The 21,112-nt window shown below is 41.8% G+C and overlaps 1 protein-coding gene across 2 annotated transcripts in view; it reads left to right on the forward strand.

Annotated features, from left to right (window-relative positions):
- Positions 1-21,112, forward strand: part of LOC134225421 (uncharacterized) — an 850,799-nt gene that overhangs the window by 120,055 nt on the left and 709,632 nt on the right. The window contains exon 2 of one of the 2 annotated variants that reach the window (XM_062705490.1): positions 16,983-17,275. The exons of the other annotated variant lie outside the window; for it this stretch is intronic. The gene's annotated coding sequence lies outside the window, so the exon portion shown is untranslated. The remainder of the gene's footprint in view (positions 1-16,982; positions 17,276-21,112) is intronic. 2 annotated transcript variants of the gene reach the window in all.

Consider the following 21,112-nt stretch of genomic DNA (forward strand, 5'->3'; position numbering starts at 1 on the left):
GACAAAGAAGACAAAGAAGACAAAGAAGACAAAGAAGACAAAGAAGACAAAGAAGACAAAGAAGACAAAGAAGACAAAGAAGACAAAGAAGACAAAAAAGACAAAGAAGACAAAGAAGACAAAGAAGACAAAGAAGACAAAGAAGACAAATCGAACGGCAGGCTTGTTTGAATTCTTAATTATTCGAAGCGAGAATGTTTCTGTTGTGGGTGATATGGTTCTCTGCAACGAAACGACAACAACTCCAACAGAAGCTGCCGTTACCGATAACAACTACGCATTCGTAATCGCCTTATGTTTGTTTTGACTATGTAGATATTTTGTAGACGTTCGACATGCAGATGACATGTCGTACGGAGTAGCAAAGATGGCCGTGTCAATCTAAGGATCGAATGGTTGGCAATCGAATATTCTCTTGTGGGACAATATTGAAACCAATGAACTGAATCAGTGATACCATTCGTGGTTTGTTTTGGTTTCAACGGCAAAAACAATTTCCAAATTCCCTGACCCCGACTAACCGGCGTGTTTAGTTCCGAACTCGCAATGGAATAATTATTTCTAGCAAATGCAGCTTACTTTCTTAGAATTCGACCCGCGGGTGCGCTCCTACAAAACTGCTTATTTACATAGACATCATACTTTCGTTAGTATTTACAGTTGCTGCACAAATTCAGCTGGATCCGACCGCGGTTTGGTTGGTTCGCTTCAGCTACCATATCGTGCTATATCTTTTGGGATCATCTGGTTTCGCTTGGAGCGTACGAGGCACAGAATGGATACGCTCGCGTACTGAGGAAGGAGTGGCCCACCGGATGCATGAATGGAGGCCTCGGCAAATATTATATTAGCCCACCGCAATGATGACGAACTATATGTTGGTGTTGGCTGTTGGATTATATGGGTTTGTTGGTTATTGCACACTTTTTATTTGTTTACTCATTCTGCTCATTTCAAGCACTTTTGATGAGCTAAATGAAGCTGATAGGCTGTTGATAAAAATTGTGAAATCCAATTATTGAACTTTTTAGATTTTTTTTTAATTTGTAACTTTTGTAAATTTCGCATTTTTTTAAATTTTGGCAATTTTGTAAATTCTGTAAATTTGGTATTTAGCAAATTTAGTAATAACCATAAAATTGATATTTCTTAAAAGGTTTTTTTGTTGTTGTTTACATTAAGTTTAAGAAAAAAGTTTGTATTTCAATTTTGTTTTTGAAAATAACAAATTTTGTTTTTTTTAATTTGTGGTGTTTGTATTTTTCAATGTTTTGTATATTTTATAATTTATAATTGTTGAGTATTTTAAATTTCGATCATTTACACATTCGTCGAAATGCTATAAATAAATGAATCTATTTCTATCCGATGTTTTTTGTTTGGCTTCTTGTAATCAAGGCAACAGGTGGTAGGCATTCACAAAAGACCATTATGGAATCATTCATAGGAAATAGCATCCCGCAGTTTGTTGCTACACAAAAGACATGACCCCCGAGAAGATCCATTCCATGACCGGTGTTTTCAACAAAGAATTCCACAGAACAGTATTATCCATTAGGGCACTGATTTCCCATTAGGGGCTACTATCAATCATTGAAATTGTGAAAGGCATTGAGAAACGGTTTCCAAAAGGAGCCATCGACCCATTACTCACATCAGATAGCCATAGTTTAAACGCATGAGCTTCCTCCGATTCTGCCTCTTTCTGTTGATTCCGACTAATTTTCGGTGGCCTAATCCGGTTTTAGCACTTCTCGACTAACGACCGGACTGTTATTATCCTAATTCATTGCACCCGCGGGGACAGGTGCCACCAAAAGTGCCTCGTCATAGTTTTTGATGTTTCCGTCCAACAATGTGACAGAAAAAAAAACATCATAACAAGTGCTGATAGTGTCTATTCGCGTGTCACTCAACCGCCTTCAGATCGAGCACGTTCCAATACGGGCGGACGTCAACAGTCAGTGAACCTCGAGAGTATGCTAATTACAAAGGTGTAGTACATGCAACAGTTCAGCCACTGACTACAAAGAGATAATGACACTTGAGTAATGCACATTAAGAGTACCGACAACACAGTGTGAAATCAGTGGCACTTATCTTGAGATAAGAAACCCAATTGCATGTTGACCAAATTTTCAGTTTCATCATCACTTGTTTGATTCACACGTTGTTGTTTGATCAAAAGGCGGAAACGGATGAATAATTAATTTGTATTCCCTATAGATTTTGATGTTCAATTCGACAAATCTAAAATATCATATTTGGATTGTTCAACTCATTTGTAGCGAATATTCCGACCATCTGCTCTTCTGCAGTGTTTCGTCCTTGACTCGTCTTGTATTAGAACTAGACACTACGAACGTTACTGTTAGGAAAACAGTTTACTGAAGCTTCAACCGAATGTCATTTCGGTATTCCCGGTAGAAAACTTTTTCGACTACATCCACTGACTGCGGCATAGTGAAAGTTCACACTTGCTAAAAAAAGCCACCATAGAGGATATATTGCTGCCGTCGCCGTGCGGCAACCGAACATGCACCAGGCAAGCCAAGCAACGCGTTTCAGAAGGTCGTTTAAACTGGGAGATCGTATTTTTCGCATCTGTCCATGGTGGTGGACCATGTTTAGTCCTAGTCACCTTCTCATTTGGGCTTTGGTATAATGGGGGTGCTCATTAGTGTGCTTCACTCAGTTTCAAACGCTGAATGAATGCCACTTGTTGCGATGTGACAACAATAATACGCTTTAGTGCTGGAGTGAATGCAAGAACGGGTAGCAATAGAAATGGACGCTCATTACTGGTGACATTTCCTTCTTTGAGCTTTGTGAGGACACTGGCAGTAGAGATTGTAATGTCGCTATAATCTACGATGGGCTTGGGCAATATTACTCCAGTTTTCCCGAACGTTCAGGGTCCCCAGGTCCGATTCCATCACGTGCAGCCAGCGTATTCGTGGCCTCCCACGAAGTCGCCGGCCCCTATCTGGTTTTCAGTTGAATATTGTTTTCGCTATTCTTTCTTCCGACATGCGCACTAAGTGACCAGCCCACTAAAGTCTGTCGTATTTTATACAATTCACAATACAGTAATATCCCGATTTTATCACCCCCCTGGTGAATTTTGGGGTGATAAAACAGGGTATGTGACAAAATCGAAAAAAAAATATTTTAAATTTTTTAATTCATTTCATTTCCCGGAGGAACTTCCGGAGGAATTCCCGGAGGAACTTCCGGACGAATTCCCGGAGGAACTTCCGGAGGAATTCCCGGAGGAACTTCCGGAGGAATTCCCGGAGGAACTTCCGGAGGAATTCGGAGGAACTTCGGAGGAATTCCCGGAGGAACTTCCGGAGGAATTCGGAGGAACTTCCGGAGGAATTCCCGGAGGAACTTCCGGAGGAATTCCCGGAGGAACTTCCGGAGGAATTCGGAGGAACTTCCGGAGGAATTCGGAGGAACTTCCGGAGGAATTCGGAGGAACTTCCGGAGGAATTCTGGAGGAACTTCCGGAGGAATTCCCGGAGGAACTTCCGGAGGAATTCGGAGGAACTTCGGAGGAATTCGGAGGAACTTCCGAAGGAATTCCCGGAGGAACTTCCGGAGGAATTCCCAGAGGAACTTCCGGACGAATTCGGAGGAACTTCCGGACGAATTCCCGGAGGAACTTCCGGAGGAATTCCCGGAGGAACTTCGGAGGAATTCGGAGGAACTTCGGAGGAATTCCGGAGGAACTTCCGGAGGAATTCCCGGAGGAACTTCCGGAGGAACTTCGGAGGAATTCGGAGGAACTTCGGAGGAATTCGGAGGAACTTCCGGAGGAATTCCCGGAGGAACTTCGGAGGAATTCGGAGGAACTTCCGGAGGAATTCGGAGGAACTTCGGAGGAATTCGGAGGAACTTCAGAGGAATTCCCGGAGGAACTTCCGGAGGAATTCCCGGAGGAACTTCGGAGGAATTCGGAGGAACTTCCGGAGGAATTCCCGGAGGAACTTCGGAGGAATTCGGAGGAACTTCGGAGGAATTCGGAGGAACTTCGGAGGAATTCCCGGAGGAACTTCCGGAGGAATTCCCGGAGGAACTTCGGAGGAATTCCCGGAGGAACTTCGGAGGAATTCGGAGGAACTTCCGGAGGAATTCTAGGAGGAACTTCCGGAGGAATTCCCGGAGGAACTTCCGGAGGAATTCCCGGAGGAACTTCCGGAGGAATTCCCGGAGGAACTTCCGGAGGAATTCCCGGAGGAACTTCCGGAGGAATTCCCGGAGGAACTTCCGGAGGAATTACCGGAGGAAATTCCGGAGGAATTCCCGGAGGAACTTCCGGAGGAACGCACGGAGGAAAATCCGGAGGAATTCGGAGGAACTTCGGAGGAATTCCCGGAGGAACTTCGGAGGAATTCGGAGGAACTTCCGGAGGAATTCGGAGGAACTTCGGAGGAATTCGGAGGAACTTCCGGACGAATTCCCGGAGGAACTTCCGGAGGAATTCCCGGAGGAACTTCCGGAGGAATTCCCGGAGGAACTTCCGGAGGAATTCCCGGAGGAACTTCCGGAGGAATTCCCGGAGGAACTTCCGGAGGAATTCCCGGAGGAACTTCCGGAGGAATTCGGAGGAACTTCGGAGGAATTGGAGGAACTTCCGGAGGAATTCGGAGGAACTTCCGGAGGAATTCCCGGAGGAACTTCCGGAGGAATTCGGAGGATTTTCCGGAGGAATTGGGAGGAACTTCGGAGGAATTCGGAGGAACTTCGGAGGAATTCCCGGAGGAACTTCGGAGGAATTTCGGAGGAACTTCCGGAGGAATTCCCGGAGGAACTTCGGAGGAATTCCCGGAGGAACTTCGGAGGAATTCGGAGGAACTTCCGGAGGAATTCCCGGAGGAACTTCCGGAGGAATTCGGAGGAACTTCCGGAGGAATTCCCGGAGGAACTTCCGGAGGAATTCGGAGGAACTTCCGGAGGAATTCGGAGGAACTTCCGGAGGAATTCCGGAGGAACTTCGGAGGAATTCGGAGGAACTTCCGGAGGAATTCAGGAGGAACTTCCGGACGAATTCCCGGAGGAACTTCCGGACGAATTCCCGGAGGAACTTCCGGAGGAATTCCCGGAGGAACTTCGGAGGAATTCGGAGGAACTTCCGGAGGAATTTCCGGAGGAACTTCGGAGGAATTCACGGAGGAACTTCCGGAGGAATTCACGGAGGAACTTCCGGAGGAATTCCCGGGGGAACTTCCGGAGGAATTCCCGGGGGAACTTCCGGAGGAATTCCCGGGGGAACTTCCGGAGGAATTCCCGGGGGAACTTCCGGAGGAATTCCCGGAGGAACTTCCGGAGGAATTCCCGGGGGAACTTCCGGAGGAATTCCCGGAGGAACTTCCGGAGAAATTCCCGGAGGAACTTCCGGAGGAACTTACGGAGGAATTCCCGGAGGAATACCCGGAGGAATTCCCGAAGGAATCTCGAAGGAACTTCCGGAGGAATTTTCGGAGGAACTTCCGGAGGAATTCCCGGAGAAACTTCCGGAGGAATTCGGAGGAACTTCCGGAGGAATTCCCGGAGGAACTTCCGGAGGAATTCCCGGAGGAACTTCCGGAGGAATTCCCGGAGGAACTTCCGGAGGAATTCCCGGAGGAACTTCCGGAGGAATTCCCGGAGGAACTTCCGGAGGAATTTCCGGAGGAATTCCCGGAGGAACTTCCGGAGGAATTCTCGGAGGAATTCTCGGAGGAACTTCCGGAGGAATTCTCGGAGGAACTTCCGGAGGAATTCCCGGAGGAACTTCCGGAGGAATTCCCGGAGGAGCTTCCGGAGGAATTCCCGGAGGAGCTTCCGGAGGAATTCCCGGAGGAACTTCCGGAGGAATTCCCGGAGGAACTTCCGGAGGAATTCCCGGAGGAACTTCCGGAGGAATTCCCGGAGGAACTTCGGAGGAATTGGAGGAACTTCCGGAGGAACTTCCGGAGGAATTCCTGGAGGAACTTCCGGAGGAATTCCCGGAGGAATTCCCGGAGGAACTTCCGGAGGAACTTCCGGAGGAATTCCTGGAGGAACTTCCGGAGGAACTTCTGGAGGAATTCCCGGAGGAACTTCCGGAGGAATTCCTGGAGGAACTTCCGGAGGAATTCCTGGAGGAACTTCCGGAGGAATTCCCGGAGGAACTTCCGGAGGAATTCCCGAACTACTACTACTTATAAGTAGGGCTTCCATTTTTCCCGGGAATCAACTTCCCGGGAAACGGGAAATGAAATAATAATTTCCCGGGAAATAAAAAAAACTCTCGAAACTAATTCTAAATCGTAAGTCGTAAAATATGGTTTTGAAAATATACATTCGACATCAGGGAGGCTTGCTATTCTGTCCTCAAATGAGGAAAGAGTTGTTGAAAGCCTGAGAAAGATTTTGTTCAGTTCGAAAAGCGTTTACTCCTTCTACAAAACGTTCGCAATGTCAGTATCAGCATCTGCTCTGGATCAAGAGTAAGATCTGCAGTGTCCTGATGAGCTCCACTATGTGCTACTTTTCCATATTTTTTAAAAAACTTTTTCAGGTTGTATCCGCATTTTTCCCAGTTTTTGGTCAACGACGGCTTCGAGAGATTCTCCTCTATTATCGCCAAAATATTCCCAACATGAACTATTCTTATACTCGACGACTTTTTTTAGTGCATAGAATCTTCTGGTCAATGAAGGATAAACCATTTTTATTCATGTACGTCCACTTGAACACGTTTTGTATTTAAAGCAGATAAAATATTTGAAATAAGAATTCTTCCATTCGAAATAAAAAAAGAGCTTTAAAGCGAGTGCTTGATTGTCGTACTTTAATGATCCTGACTATAACATATTTTTCGGTCAAACTTTGCTTGAAATGCCGAACAGCACCTGAAACGTATCGAATTGCAAAAGTTTTTCGAGTATTTGATGTAAGACAGTTGTAATGATTGCATACTAAAGACATAAAATCTGTTTTTCCATCAAGATCTGTTAGCCCACCAATATTATAAAATATTCAAATGAAGTATTTCAGAAATATCTCAAAATACAAACGAGTCTGCGAAATATGAGTCTGTTCGGGAATTGAATCAAAAAGGATTGAAGGTCTTAAAAAACCTTTGACAATAATAGGACAAACCTGCCAAAGCGGTCACTGCTATTGCCTTAGTATTTGCGAACATTGATAGCTCTGCTGTTTCACCAAAGACACTATTTTTTTAATTCGACTTCACAACGCTTACAGACGTATGAACCTACTGAATAAATGAACGATAGATACAAACTGGTTCTTTGTCTCGCCTCTCTTCAACACGTGTTGGAATGCACCGTATGATTCTGTAACATTTTCAGTTGTAACTTAACTTAAAATTCAAAAGTGAAATAAATAGTGAGATGATGCTAGTGCAAAAATGTAATTGATATCATCAAATTAAAAAAAAAATAAGACAATTATTACAAAATATTTTAGTATTTTCATTTCCCGGGAAATTCGGGAAACTGATACATAAATCCCGGGAATCGGGAATCCCGGGAAATACGATTTCCCGGGAAATCGTTTCCGGGAATGGAAGCCCTACTTATAAGCGTTTTGTAGATAGTCAGTTTGGTACGGCGGCGAACTCTATTCGATCGGAGCGTCTTACGGAGTCCAAAGTACGTACGATTTCCAGCCACTATGCCACCACTTCCTCCGAATTTCTGTGCTGGTATCGTTATCGGCGGTCACCAGTGAGCCCAGGTACACGAATTCTTCAACTACCTCGATTTCGTCACCACTGATAGAAACTCGTGGTGGGTGGCTTACATTGACCTCTCTTGAGCCTCTTCCTATCATGTACTTCGTCTTCGACGTGTTGATGACTAGTCCAATCCGTTTAGCTTCGCTTTTCAGTCTGATGTAGGCTTCCTCCATCCTCTCAAAGTTACGTGCCATAATATCTATGTCGTCGGCGAAGCCAAATAGCTGGACGGACTTATTGAACATCGTACCACTCGTGTCAATCCCTGCCCTTCGTATTACTCCCTCCAAAGCGATGTTGAATAGCAGACACGAAAGACCATCACCTTGCCGTAACCCTCTACGCGTTTCGAAGGGACTCGAGAATGCCCCTGAAACTCGAACTACGCACATCACCCGATCCATCGTCGCCTTGATCAACCGTATCAGTTTATCCGGAAATCCGTTTTCGTGCATTAGCTGCCATAGCTGGTCCCGATCGATTGTATCATATGCGGCTTTGAAGTCGATAAATAGATGATGTGTGGGCACGTTGTATTCGCGGCATTTCTGCAATACCTGACGTATGGCGAACACCTGGTCTGTGGTAGAGCGTTCACCCATAAATCCCGCCTGCTACTGCCCCACGAACTCTCTTGCAATTGGTGTTAGTCGGCGGCATAAAATTTGGGAGAGTACCTTGTAGGCGGCGTTCAGCAATGTGATTGCGCGGTAGTTGCTACAATCCAGCTTATCGCCCTTTTTGACAAACGACACCTTCCATCCACTCCTGCGGCAGAACCTCATCCTTCCAAACTTAAAAAATCAAAATGAAGACATCGCTATAAATGAAGTAAAGGTTATCAGGACGTACGAAAATCCACGTTTCAAGTACAACAAATACAATGTTGTGATTGAAGTCGATAAGGATACTCATAGTTGCTTGCTGACCGCGAAGAAAGTGAATATAAGGTTTGATCGGTGCCTTGTAGTTCCCGAAGTTAGTGTTCTAAGATGCTTCCAATGTGGAGAATTTGGGCACATGAGTACGGAATGCAAGAATAGTATTGCGTGTTCTAAGTGCAGTGAAGGTCACAAAACATCTGATTGCACGTCAACTGCTTTGAAATGTATCAATTGTTTGAAACAAATAAAGAACGTAAAATGAATCTGGACGTAAACCACGGAGCATTTAGTACTGAGTGTAAAGTTTATAAAAGGTTATTTGATCGTAAAAAGAGCAGCTTACGTTTCAATGAATAGCAACCAAGTTCCAGTAGAAATGTGAATAATTTAGATATTTTGTATTTGAATATTGCTGGTTTGTCTACAAACTACGTTGCACTACGTAAGATTGTAGAAGATAAACGTCCACTTTTAGTATTTCTATCTGAAACTCATATTGTTAACTTAGAAGCATTTGATCAATATAGTATTCCGGGATATAGTGTTGCTGCTTGTCTATCACATTCGAGACACACCGGCGGAGTTGCTATTTATGTCAAAGAATCAGTTCAGTTCAAGCTTCAATTGGACGAAGTTTGCGATGGCAATTGGTTCTTAGGCATTGCAGTTGTACGTGGCATGAAGTTGGGTAATTACGGTATTTTATATCACTCTCCCAGTGCTAATGACCAGCATTTTTTGGAAATTTTTGAAAACTGGTTAGAGTCGTTTATGGATCCTAGTAAATTAAATGTTATTGCTGCCGATTTTAATATCAATTGGTGTGACGATTCAAATTCGAATCATTTGAAGCGATTAGTTGACTTTTTTAATTTAAAACAAAAAGTAAATGAGTATACGCGTATTTCTCGGAACAGTAGAACTTTGATTGATCATGTTTACTCTAACTTTGATTCTGTCACTAGTGTTACGAATTGTGATTTAAAAGTAACCGATCATGAAACACTAGTCATTAGCATTACAGATGACAGTAGTAATAATAACGATTTGGTAAAACTTAAGTGCTGGAGAAAATATTCGAAACAAGCAATTACAAGCCTTATCGAAACAAACGTGGATTTTCGAGAAAATACTGGTAATTTAGATCAAAGAGCAGCTGTTATCACGAGCGTCTTAAAATCCTGTACCAATCAATTAGTTGAACAGAAATTAGTAACTTTGAATAATTCAAACAGCTGGTACAATCTAGATCTTTTACGTCTTAAACGTTTAACAGATAAGTTGTACAAAAAAATCGTAAAAGTAATAATGAAAATCATTGGAATAGGTACCAGGTTGCGCGGAATAAATATTCGCAATGTTTAAAGCATACTCGATGCGAATATATTCAGAGGAAAATTTATCAGCATCAAAACAACAGCAAAGAGTTATGGAAAATATTAAAATCTTTGTTAAAACCTAGTTCTTGTAAACCGCGATCCATAACTTTTAATGGCACATTAGAAGAGTCAGAAGAAGTAATTGCGTCTAAATTTAATGATTATTTTGTCGACAGTGTTTCAACCATTAACCGATCTATCGAGTTAGTGGATGAACCTGACGAAATAAAACAACCAGTCAACAGTAACTTAAGATTCGAAAGTTTTCACCCATAACATTTCAAGAACTTGAAACGATTTGTTTTAATTTAGGAAAAACGGCTGGTATTGATAATGTTAATGCTAAAATTATACAAGATTGCTTTCATGTCATCGGACACAACCTGCTGGACCTGATAAATGAATCATTGCAAACTGGGCACGTGCCGCAAGTTTGGAAGGAATCGTTAGTGATTCAATTCAAAAAGTTGCTGGAACGATTAAAGCCGAAGAGTTTCGTCCCATCAACATGTTGCACATAGTAGAGAAAATTTTAGAACTTGTTGTGAAAGGCCAGCTACTTATGTATTTAAATAGTAATAGCTTGTTGATACCGGAACAATCAGGTTACCGGGAGGTCACTCCTTCGAAACCGCTTTGAACTTGGTATTAGGTAAGTGGAAAGAAAACATAGAGCGTAAAGATACGATTGCTGCTGTGTTCTTGGATCTGAAACGCGCTTTTGAGACAATTTATAGGCCCTTATTGTTGAAAACCATAGAGCGCTTTGGAATTTCGGGTTCTGCATACAATTGGTTTAAAAGCTATTTGTCTGACAGAACTCAACGGACTGCTTTTAATGATTCTGTATCTCGTCCCGTGGAGAACACCCTAGGAGTGCCACAGGGAAGTGTACTGGGGCCCCTTTTGTTTATTATGTATATAAATGACATGCGACGGGTTTTACGTTTTTGTGATATAAACTTATTTGCAGACGATACTGTGTTATTCATTGCAGCTAGAGACTTAGAAGATGCGATTGAACGCTTAAATGAAGATTTGCATTCTTTAAGTAGATGGTTGAAGTACAAACAGTTGAAATTGAATATTAGTAAAACAAAGTATATGATTATTTCGCGAAATCGTTCAATAGATAATGTCTCTGTGAAAATTGATGACGAGACACTTGATCGCGTACGGGAAATTAAATATCTTGGCGTGATTATTGATGATAAATTGAAGTTTGACCAACACATTGACAATGTCATCAAGAAAATAGCCAAGAAGTATGGAATCCTCTGTCGACTGAAAAACGAATTAAATATTGCTATCAAAATACAGTTGTACAAATGAATCATCTCTCCTCACTTGGACTTTTGTCCTTCCATTTTGTTATTAGCAAACCAGACACAAATATCTAGATTGCAGCGTTTGCAGAATAAGATTATGCGTTTGATTTTGAGATGTAGCAGATTCACTTCCTCAACTTTTTTGTTGGATGCTTTGCAGTGGCTCTCGGTGAAGCAAAGAATTGTGTATTTGACAATGGTGTTCATTTTTAAAGTAATTAACGGATTGCTGCCTCGATATTTGTGTGATCGAATTGAAAGAGGAAGTGACATTCATAGATATAACACTAGAAACGCGGGAGATATAAGAACACCGTACTTTTTGCATGGAGCTTCACAAAATTCATTGTTTTTTTTTAAGGTATCAATTATTTCAATTCGATGCCTACACATATCAAACGTGGAACTACATTATCACAGTTTAAGGGACTTTGTGTTTCACAAGTAAAAGCTGCCTTTTAAGCAGCTACTTAGTTGACCTTTTATAATTCAATAAATTTTGTATCTTGACGAAGTTTGACCTACGGATTGTTTGTTTGGACAATTGTATTTTTTATTTATTGAGGCACTGATAAACTGTTTTGTTCGCCTCGATGATGATGATGGATTTTATATATATTGACGTAATTGTAATTTGACCTTTTTTTGTGTAGTCTACAAAAGTTTGAGTCTCGCGCGCGCAAAGCAGATATGGATGATTTTTAAAATTTATGTACAGTCTTGCGCATTTTCAACTGTTTGAATGATTCTTCGGATTAGTAATGGGCTATCTGGTAGAGTTTTGTTCCCGTGGTTGATACCGAAACTTTTGATATCGACGGAGCGGTAACACAAGTTTTAGTTTTGTTGACGACTTAGATTATTAATTTTATTGATGCTTACGAGGATAAACGTTAAGTGGTCTTGTATAAACATGAAACGCGATTCTTGGTGGAACTTTTGAAATCTGTGCGAGAGGTATCACAAGTTTTGCATTTTAGTATAAACTCGAAGTATCACTACCGATGCTTATGAGAATCTGTAGATGAAAACAACAGTTTTTTTTTCTTAATTTACCTTTTTTGCTGGATAGTAATGAAAAGTTAAGTAATTCATATCTGTGATGGTAATCAGATCGTTTTTTGTTTTTTGCAAATCTGATTAAATTGTTATTATATCATTCAATTAATTATCTTAAAGATAAATCGTCTAGCTCAAACCTTTGTAGGGGTATGTGGCGGGACCATCATCATCATCATCAAACCTTGGTAATCACCCAGTGCAGCGCTCTAGCTAGTGCCTCACCACCGTGTTTAAACAGCTCTCCTGGTAGATGGTCAACTCCAGGGGCTTTGTTGTTTTTCAGCCGGCCAATCTCCTCCTGGATTTCCTGGAGATTCGGAGCCGGAAGTCGCAAGTCCTGCGCGCGTGCTCCTAGGTTCATTACCATACCGCCACCGTTGTCTACCATAACGCCATTCAGGTGCTCTTCATAGTGCTGCCGCCACCTTTGGATCACCTCACGCTCGTTCGTAAGAAGGTTCCCGTTTATGTCCTTACACATATCGGGCTGTGGCACGTGGCCCTTACGTGAACGGTTCAACTTCTCATAGAACTTTCGTGCGTTATTAGCGCGGTACAGTTCCTCCGTCTCTTCAGTTTTGTCTGTTCCGCGCCCGTTTGTATCGTGCCTCGTTCGCCCTCGTGCGGTGTTGCAGCAATCTCGCCCATGCTGCATTCTTCTCCTCAACTAACTGCTCACATTCGCCGTCATACCAGTCGTTTCTCTGATCCGGACCCACCGTGCCTAGTGCAGCGGTTGCGGTGCTTCCAATGGCGGATGGAATATCTCTCCAGCCATCTTCAAGAGATGCTGCGCCTAGCTGCTCTTCCGTTGGGAGTGCCACTTCCAGCTGCTGCGCGTAGTCTTGGGCTAGGCTACCGTCTTGTCGCCGCCCAATGTTTAGCCGCGGCGAACGACTCCGACGCGTGTTGATCACCGTCGAGAGTTTTGAGCGCAGACATACTGCAACGAGGTAGTGGTCGGATTCAATATTCGCACTGCGGTAAGTGCGTACGTTCGTGATGTCGGAGAAGAAGAACGTGGTCGATTTGGTTTTCCGTTACTTGATTAGGTGATTTCCATGTGGCCTTGTGGATATTCTTGCGGGGGAAGAAAGTGCTTCGGACTACCATTCCGCGGGAGGCTGCAAAGTTTATGCATCGTTGGCCGTTGTCGTTTGATACGGTATGCAGACTATCCGGTCCGACGACCGGTCAATACATTTCCTCCCTTCCTACCTGAGCATTCATGTCACCGATGACGATTTTGACGTCCCGCAGTGGGCATCCATCGTATGTCTGCTCCAGCTGCGCATAGAACGCTTCTTACTCGTCGTCGGATCTCCCTTCGTGTGGGCAGTGCACGTTGAAGATGCTATAGTAGAAGAAACGGCCTTTTTTAATCAGCTTGCACATCCTTGCGTTGATTGGCTGCCACCCAACCCAACACTATGAAGCCGGTTCCCAGCTTGTTGGTGGTGCCACAGCTTTGGTAGAAGGTAGCCGCTCGATGCCCGCTTTTCCACACTTTCTGTCATGTCCAGCAGATTACCTGCAGCGCTACGACATCAAAGTTGCGGGGATGTAATTCATCGTAGATTATCCTATCGCAACCTGCGAAGCCTAGCGACTTGTAGTTCCATGTTCCAAGCTTCCAATCGTGATCCTTTATTCGTCGCCTAGGTCGTTGCCGATTGTATCGAGTCGTATTATCTTCTATGTCGTTCGTAATAGTTGTTTTTAAAGGCGGCTTATTGGGCCTGCTCAAACCTCCTGTCTTGTCGGAGGACCGTCGTGTCAGGGCTGTTTAGCGTCCCACATAACACCAGGACTTGGGCTTGTGCGCTTTGAGCGGTACACGGTCGCTTTGGCGGAGCCTACTTGCGGATTCATGCAGCTTTTTATAGAGGTTTAACGGGGACCACTGTCAAACCCCACCACATCCTAGGCAGGCGCCACAACTCGCAGATGGCCTGGGGAGGGATCGTCAAGCCCTTGGACATAGTCCCTGCTGCCACGATACATCATGATGTGCACATTTTAGTTTAGAATCCCTCTCTGGTACTCGGACGATGATCAGCGGCCCCTAACATGGGGAACAGACGCTGTTGTGAGCCGCTCCTAACATGGAGAATAGACGCTCGATCAGATTTACACCGATAATCGATGGAATTGATAAAACAATGTTTGTTTTCAGAATGGGTTACGCCCCCTATACTTTCTTACGGTCATGTTTCATATTTTCATAATTTAATTTGCAAATTTGCTTGTTTGAATGTTTACTTTTTATATTTCACATTTCCATATGTTCATGATTTATATTTTCATATATGCATCCATATTTTTATATTCTGATATTTTTATTTATACTTTCATGTTTTTTCACATTTTCAAGTTTATATATTTTCATGCTTTTCACTTGTATATTTTCATATCTTCATTTTGTCATTCTGTTTTCATTCTTTTACATTCATTTTTATTATAAATGTTCGTGTTTCTATAAAAAACAATATTTTTATATTTTCATATGTTCATATTCATGTCTTCATATCGTCATGTTGTTATACATATTTTGAAATTTTCATTTTTTCGCGCATTACATTCGGCCGGGGTTCTTGCAAATCACACTAAGTGCCATTAGAAATTCAACCATTGTTTTGTTCAAATTTTCATGTGGCACATTCAATCATTCATCAATCGTATCGGTTATCCCTTAGCCCTATAACTGAGGATATCCTACAATAAATGTATGCATAAATAGATATGAATTATTTTTCGTTTTACTTTTACGATCAAAATACCACGAGTCAGTCAAAAAGCCACTTGGTGTGGTTTGGCTGAACCCCGACCATTTGTGTATGGTTATTTTTATCATATATTTATTTTTCCATACTTTCATATTCATTTTATTTGATATTTTCATATTCTCATGTTTTCATAAATCCCTTCATCAGTGCCGTGAAATCTCAATGTCAATTGATTTTTTTGATCCGAATGTGAGCTTGGCCTAGGCAGATAAGAATTAAGTACAGAGATCCTAATTGAGTAACCCCTGTCTATCCAATTGACAGCAGCAGCCGCTTGACTTTTGGTGCATATCATGTCACTCCGAAAACTTGCCGCAAAACCAATTTTTGAAGCGACTTATACCATAATAGACACAAACATCAATTCAAAATCAATAATACATATTAAATTGGTGATAATGAAAGTGTTTTCCCTGTAATTTTCCATTTTCCGACCAAAAGTCATTCACATGACCCATCATTCAATTGACAGGCGTCACTGATCAAGTGAAACGATGTCGAAAACGACAGGGGCAAATAAAGGGTGACTAGATTTAATATGAAACGAAGTTTCATTCAAGGAAAACAATTGGAAAGTCGGATCTTGGAACGTGAGAACTTTGAACGTGTTGGGCTCCTGACTCGTGAGCTACAGAAGGTAGGCGTGAGTGTGGCAGCAATCCAGGAAATATAAATTTTTCCATATTTTCATATAAATGTTTATTATAAATTGAATAAAACTGGCTGCACAATAAAAAAATACGGGAAGATTAAGAGGCCGTCATTTACCTAGGACGATATTATCTGACAAAAAAAAAGACAGATCTGACAAAAAAAACTTTAGAAAAGCGGGACGACCTGACAAGGGACTGAAGAAAAGGTAACATTTCTAATGCAATAGAAGAAACTGTATTTTAGTAATTTTTGTGATATATTTTCATTGACACACGCCCTATATTGCCGAACAGAGCACTTAATTATTTACCCAACTCACTATCACAAATTTCCTTTCTGAGACATCTATGAAGGTAGTATGAGTTCCCTGCATCTTCTCTAGTAGATGTTGAACTAACATGCCTTTCCTGCCTCCCGTGAATGTAAAGAGGTGACCAGGTAGACAACTGCTTCTGTATAAGAAAAGGTGCTAATCCCAAGTACCGATTTGCGTCAATATACAGAAGTTTGCTCAATTGAGCATTGTATAGCCACCCACGATTTGTACAATCACTTATGCTATGCTATGCTATGACAAAAGGCCGATCAAATGCGTTTAACTTCAAGCAGAGTAATACACTCATCTCATCAATTAAAGTTGAAGAATTAGAAATTTTCAAACAATGAGTAATTACTATGAAACAATATTATGAATATCTAGATAGCTCGGTTAGAGATAAAAATATTGTTGATTTAAGAAATGAATAAAACTTGTGTAGAGCGTTTCAGTTTCTTGTCTATTTAGATCATTTGTTCCTTTCGACCTTGTGCTCTTTTCGACCTTTTGTTTCTTTCGACCTTTGGTCGCGTTCAACGTTTTGTCCCTTCGACCTTTTGTCCCGTTTGACGTTTAGTCTTTTCAACGTTTAGTCCCTTTCGACCTTTGGTCCTTTTCGACCATTTGCCCCTTCGACCTTCTGTCCCTAACCCGCTATAACCACCCCAATATAATGTAAAGTTTTGCTTTGGTTAACGTAAGGGATCTTCTTGAAATGATGATATGTCATCAAAATTTATTTTGCTTCCCTTACTTCTATTTTGAAACACAATTCAAACATACTCAGTGTAAAATAATATTTCAACATTCAACATTCGTTTCGTTTTTCTTCTCGTTGCAGGTGCGATTTTTCATTTTGGATTTATTGGCACCATTAGCCGGAGACAAAATGTGAAAGAAAGAAGTCTGAACGGGCAACCACACCGCACACGACCAACAGACAGCATTCACCCGTAGTTGTTTGGTTCGGTCGTCGAAGCTTTCAGCAGGTCATCATCAACGTTAATACCACGACGACGGGCGGCTGCCAGTCGGGGGCATGATTTGTGAAATTCTCCCAGCGTCCAGCGCAGAGGATGGGCAGTGGATGGCCTTCCCCCGGGCCACGGTAGTAGTTCTCCACCTTTAACGGAGGTGATTATGCGCTGAATGCCGTTCGTGGCTAGTACTTACAGCTAACTTACATGATCCACTATCCGAGTGTTGAGGAAAGAGCAGAAGAGCGTTGCTTTTCGTTGGATGCATATTACCTAATAAGGGGTGGAGGGTCTTCTGGGTTGGAAAGGGAAAGTGTCAATCAAACGGGAAATTACCAACAGTAATGAGAATGTCGTTGTCGGTGCCGGGGCATGGCGGCGGTCGAAAGGGAAATACATTGAATGATATTACCTAGCGAATGTCTCCATTGTTAGACAGGGAGTTATGCTGACGACTCCGTCGAGTGAATCGCTTGCTGGGCCCCGGGCTGTTCGATTGTTATATGAATGGCAAAAATGACTATATTTCAAAGGAGAGTCTTTCTTTAATGATGATATAAATTTTACGAGAAGAATGACATTTTGCATGTTGCGAGTTTGCTACTTTTTACGAAATTAAATTCGCATTACGTTTTGGAATATGACACATCCAACACGCGCTGAACGAATCCGCATGTGCTTGATGAAATATAATTTTGCCGTTCCTTGTGTAGCAAGCAACTGTCTCTGATTCGGGCCAGGGTTTCCTACATGCTTCTGAAAATAATTTAAGTGGAGCTGTCTTCATCAGCTATTTCATTTAATCGAACGAAGTGCAATTAAAATATTAATAATTAAATTAAACAATCTAGTTTTATAGACAGCTTCAATCGCAGATTTACGTTTATGTAGTTATTATGGGTAGGATAGGACAATGTAATGGTTAGTATAGAAAGGATTTCAAATCATAACTGTAAAAATCCTAATATAACACAGAATTGAAAAGCAGGATAATTTCCAATTCACGTGGAAGTTCCAAAGAGTTTCCCGTGAAGTGTCCGAATAATATCCCGTGGAAATTCCAAACAATTTTCCTATTTCTTTTGTCATAACCCACCGAAATCATAAAGTTTGATTCCTTCGGTTATCATTGTATTCCTGGAATTTATATTAGAAAAAAAATCGCGTGTTCTAACGGATTTTTGATGTTGCTTCCAGCATAGATTTTAGGACAAGTAAAAAAAATTCACGTCATTAGAAATAGCAGCCAGTGAAGTAGAGAAAATTGCATGTTTAACGTACTTCGGAAATCGCGGAGCATTCGGGAAATTTATCTTAAACTAGTCGACCCGGCAGACGTTGTCCTGCATAGTAGGCGAATATGCGCGTTTTTAGCTGCCCATGCGAAATTTCCTTACGATTCCTAATTTTAGTTTTTTACGATTTGCTCAACTTTACTCGTAATTTTCGCATTAGGAAATATCATATAAACCCGTCGGAAACTATAACGAATGTTTCTGCTGAAGAAATGAAAAAAATCCATCCAGCCGTTTTCGAGTTATGCGGATACGAACACAGACCATTTCATTTTTATGTATAAGAAGAAGATAAACTAAGGAATCGACTTAGACAAATTTCGATATGGTTACAAACACTCAAATCTTATTCGAATTGAGCAATGTTCCTTCATAGATACAAGAAGCTGAAACTGATTAATTGGGTTGTCCTTCGATCCTGCAACAAAGAATGTTTCATGTTTTTCACCCTATCGGATATGCTCCAACAACTGCTAGCATTATAAATCACAAGGAACTATCCTGCTGTGGCCTCGTACCCAAATGAACAACCTTTTATCAGGTTGACGCTTCATGGCTTCCCACAAACAAAGCAACTACCCACCTTCGAAGCAGATTGATTCTCTGACGGTGTCGCATTCCGGACTGCCCTTGGGCGGTTCGATTGATAGAACGACAAATCAGCATTCCCCCCCATTCCATTTCTAACCTCACCATATTTTCTATTGTGTGTGAAGCGGTTTAAAATTTTCCCTCACAATAGGGTTTTAGGAAACGGAGCTCGTTGAATCGTAGCTTTTCGACGTGCGACACAACTGGAATGCCAAATTAGCTCTCGCTTCAAGGAATCTACGAGCCAAACCACTTGCGACACGGAGAATTTGATTTGACTTTGCTACTGAGTGCTTGGCAGATCGCATTTGCCAATCTTTTTTTTCGCATTGTTCATCGAGAGGGGACTCGGGGGTCCAATCGATAAGTGAAGTGGAATGAGCTCAATTGGTGATGGTGGATTGAGTTTATGATAGATTTTTTTTTGTAGAAATATGACCACAATGATTTAAGTTAAAATTTAGTCAGCACGATTAATGAATTATGTTCTTCATAAAAAAAAACCCAGATTTATCCACCTAGCGGTGATGGTGCCTTTCTCGTTCGTTCAAAAGGTTTGGAAAAATCTAAAATAACACCAATATGTGTTAAGAAAATTATTTTGAGCTTTTTAGTGGGATGTCTTCACTTGTCAAAAGACGAGTTTGTACAATCCCATTTAATTCCACCATTGGGATTGTACAAACTCGTCTTATGACAAGTGACCAATGTGTGGTTTGGTCTTATTTTTTATATTTGTTTATAGGCATAACAAAATTTCTCGCCAAACGCAACTTGTTGCAAACAAAACGAATGAGCATAAGTGCAAAAAATGGCATTTAATTTTGTAGTTTTAAAATTAGTATTTTCGCCATTTCGCCTGCAACTTCTGACCCAATTGTACGATCCAGCCAAGTATCCAGGGGCGTCTCGTGGACTTTTGGTACACCTGTTCTACCACCCTGCTAAAAACTCATAGGTGCAGCCCAATCGGGTTGTACGCAAAGGTGACGTTGAACTACGTAGCTGTATGTAATGTACAGGTTTTCGACTATTCTATGCGATGAGACCAAACCAAGCGTTTTTCAATCTGCTTTTGTTGTTTATCCTATGCTCCTGAGTATTTAATTTTTGGACCAACATTTGAAAAGGAAGATAAAAACAAAATTTTCAAATAATCGAGGATGAACAACACGTTCACGATGAAAGCGTTCACATATTCAAATTATCAATTGATAAGAACTCGTTAGATAGTAAGAATCGTTCGATAATTGTATCTCGATTCGAAGCATTGGTAAATGCTACTTTTGAACCTATTTTCCTACATAACACCAAAACACAATGCCAAACATCCGATTGAACTTCATTGTTGACATTAAATTGGTAGGGGTAATGATGGCTTTGGCAGGTTTTGTTCTATTATTGGCAGGGGGTTTTTGTCGACCGAATTTTATGAAATTTGGCCACAATATTCTTTGATATGCAAAGAATATTGTGGCCAAATGTCATAAAATTCGGCCGACAAAAACCCCCCTGCCAATAATAGAACAAAACCTGCCAAAGCCGTCTGTTCCCCTATTACATCTAATTACATTTGGTTTAAAATTTGAAAAGCACAACACTGGCAAACTGGAACAGAGACTAAGCACCCGTCACTAAGTCTGTCTAAGCCCCTGGTGGCTCATTATAAAAAAAGCCCATCGCGAAAGCTGGGCTGTCAACGGCGTTTGGTGGTCATTCTATGCAGGAAGTCGGAGTAGACGCGACAAAGAAGTTTGACAGTTTATTGATAATAATTATTATTCCTTCGCGTGAGTTGCGTCGGACTTAGCGTTTACTCCGGCAGACACCTACGAATCATCAAAAACGAGCCAAAGAAAGTTTACCACTGCAGCAGCGAAGAAGATTCGGGTCCGCGACGTTAGGCATAACGGACGTTAGGCATAATGTATGTTATACCTAATGTATTTATTCCTAACGTACTTATGCCTAACGGGGTATATCCGAAGATTCCGAGCTCCTCTATAGGCATCAATAGACGTAAGCAAGAAGCTGGCGTCAAACGCCCCAAGCTTTCGAGAGAAAACGCGCGTTTAAGTTAGCAGAAACGAACTGCACCAGCTAACAGC

The sequence above is a fragment of the Armigeres subalbatus genome, chromosome 3 (genome assembly GCF_024139115.2).
Source record: "Armigeres subalbatus isolate Guangzhou_Male chromosome 3, GZ_Asu_2, whole genome shotgun sequence".
NCBI classification, from domain to species: domain Eukaryota; kingdom Metazoa; phylum Arthropoda; class Insecta; order Diptera; family Culicidae; genus Armigeres; species Armigeres subalbatus.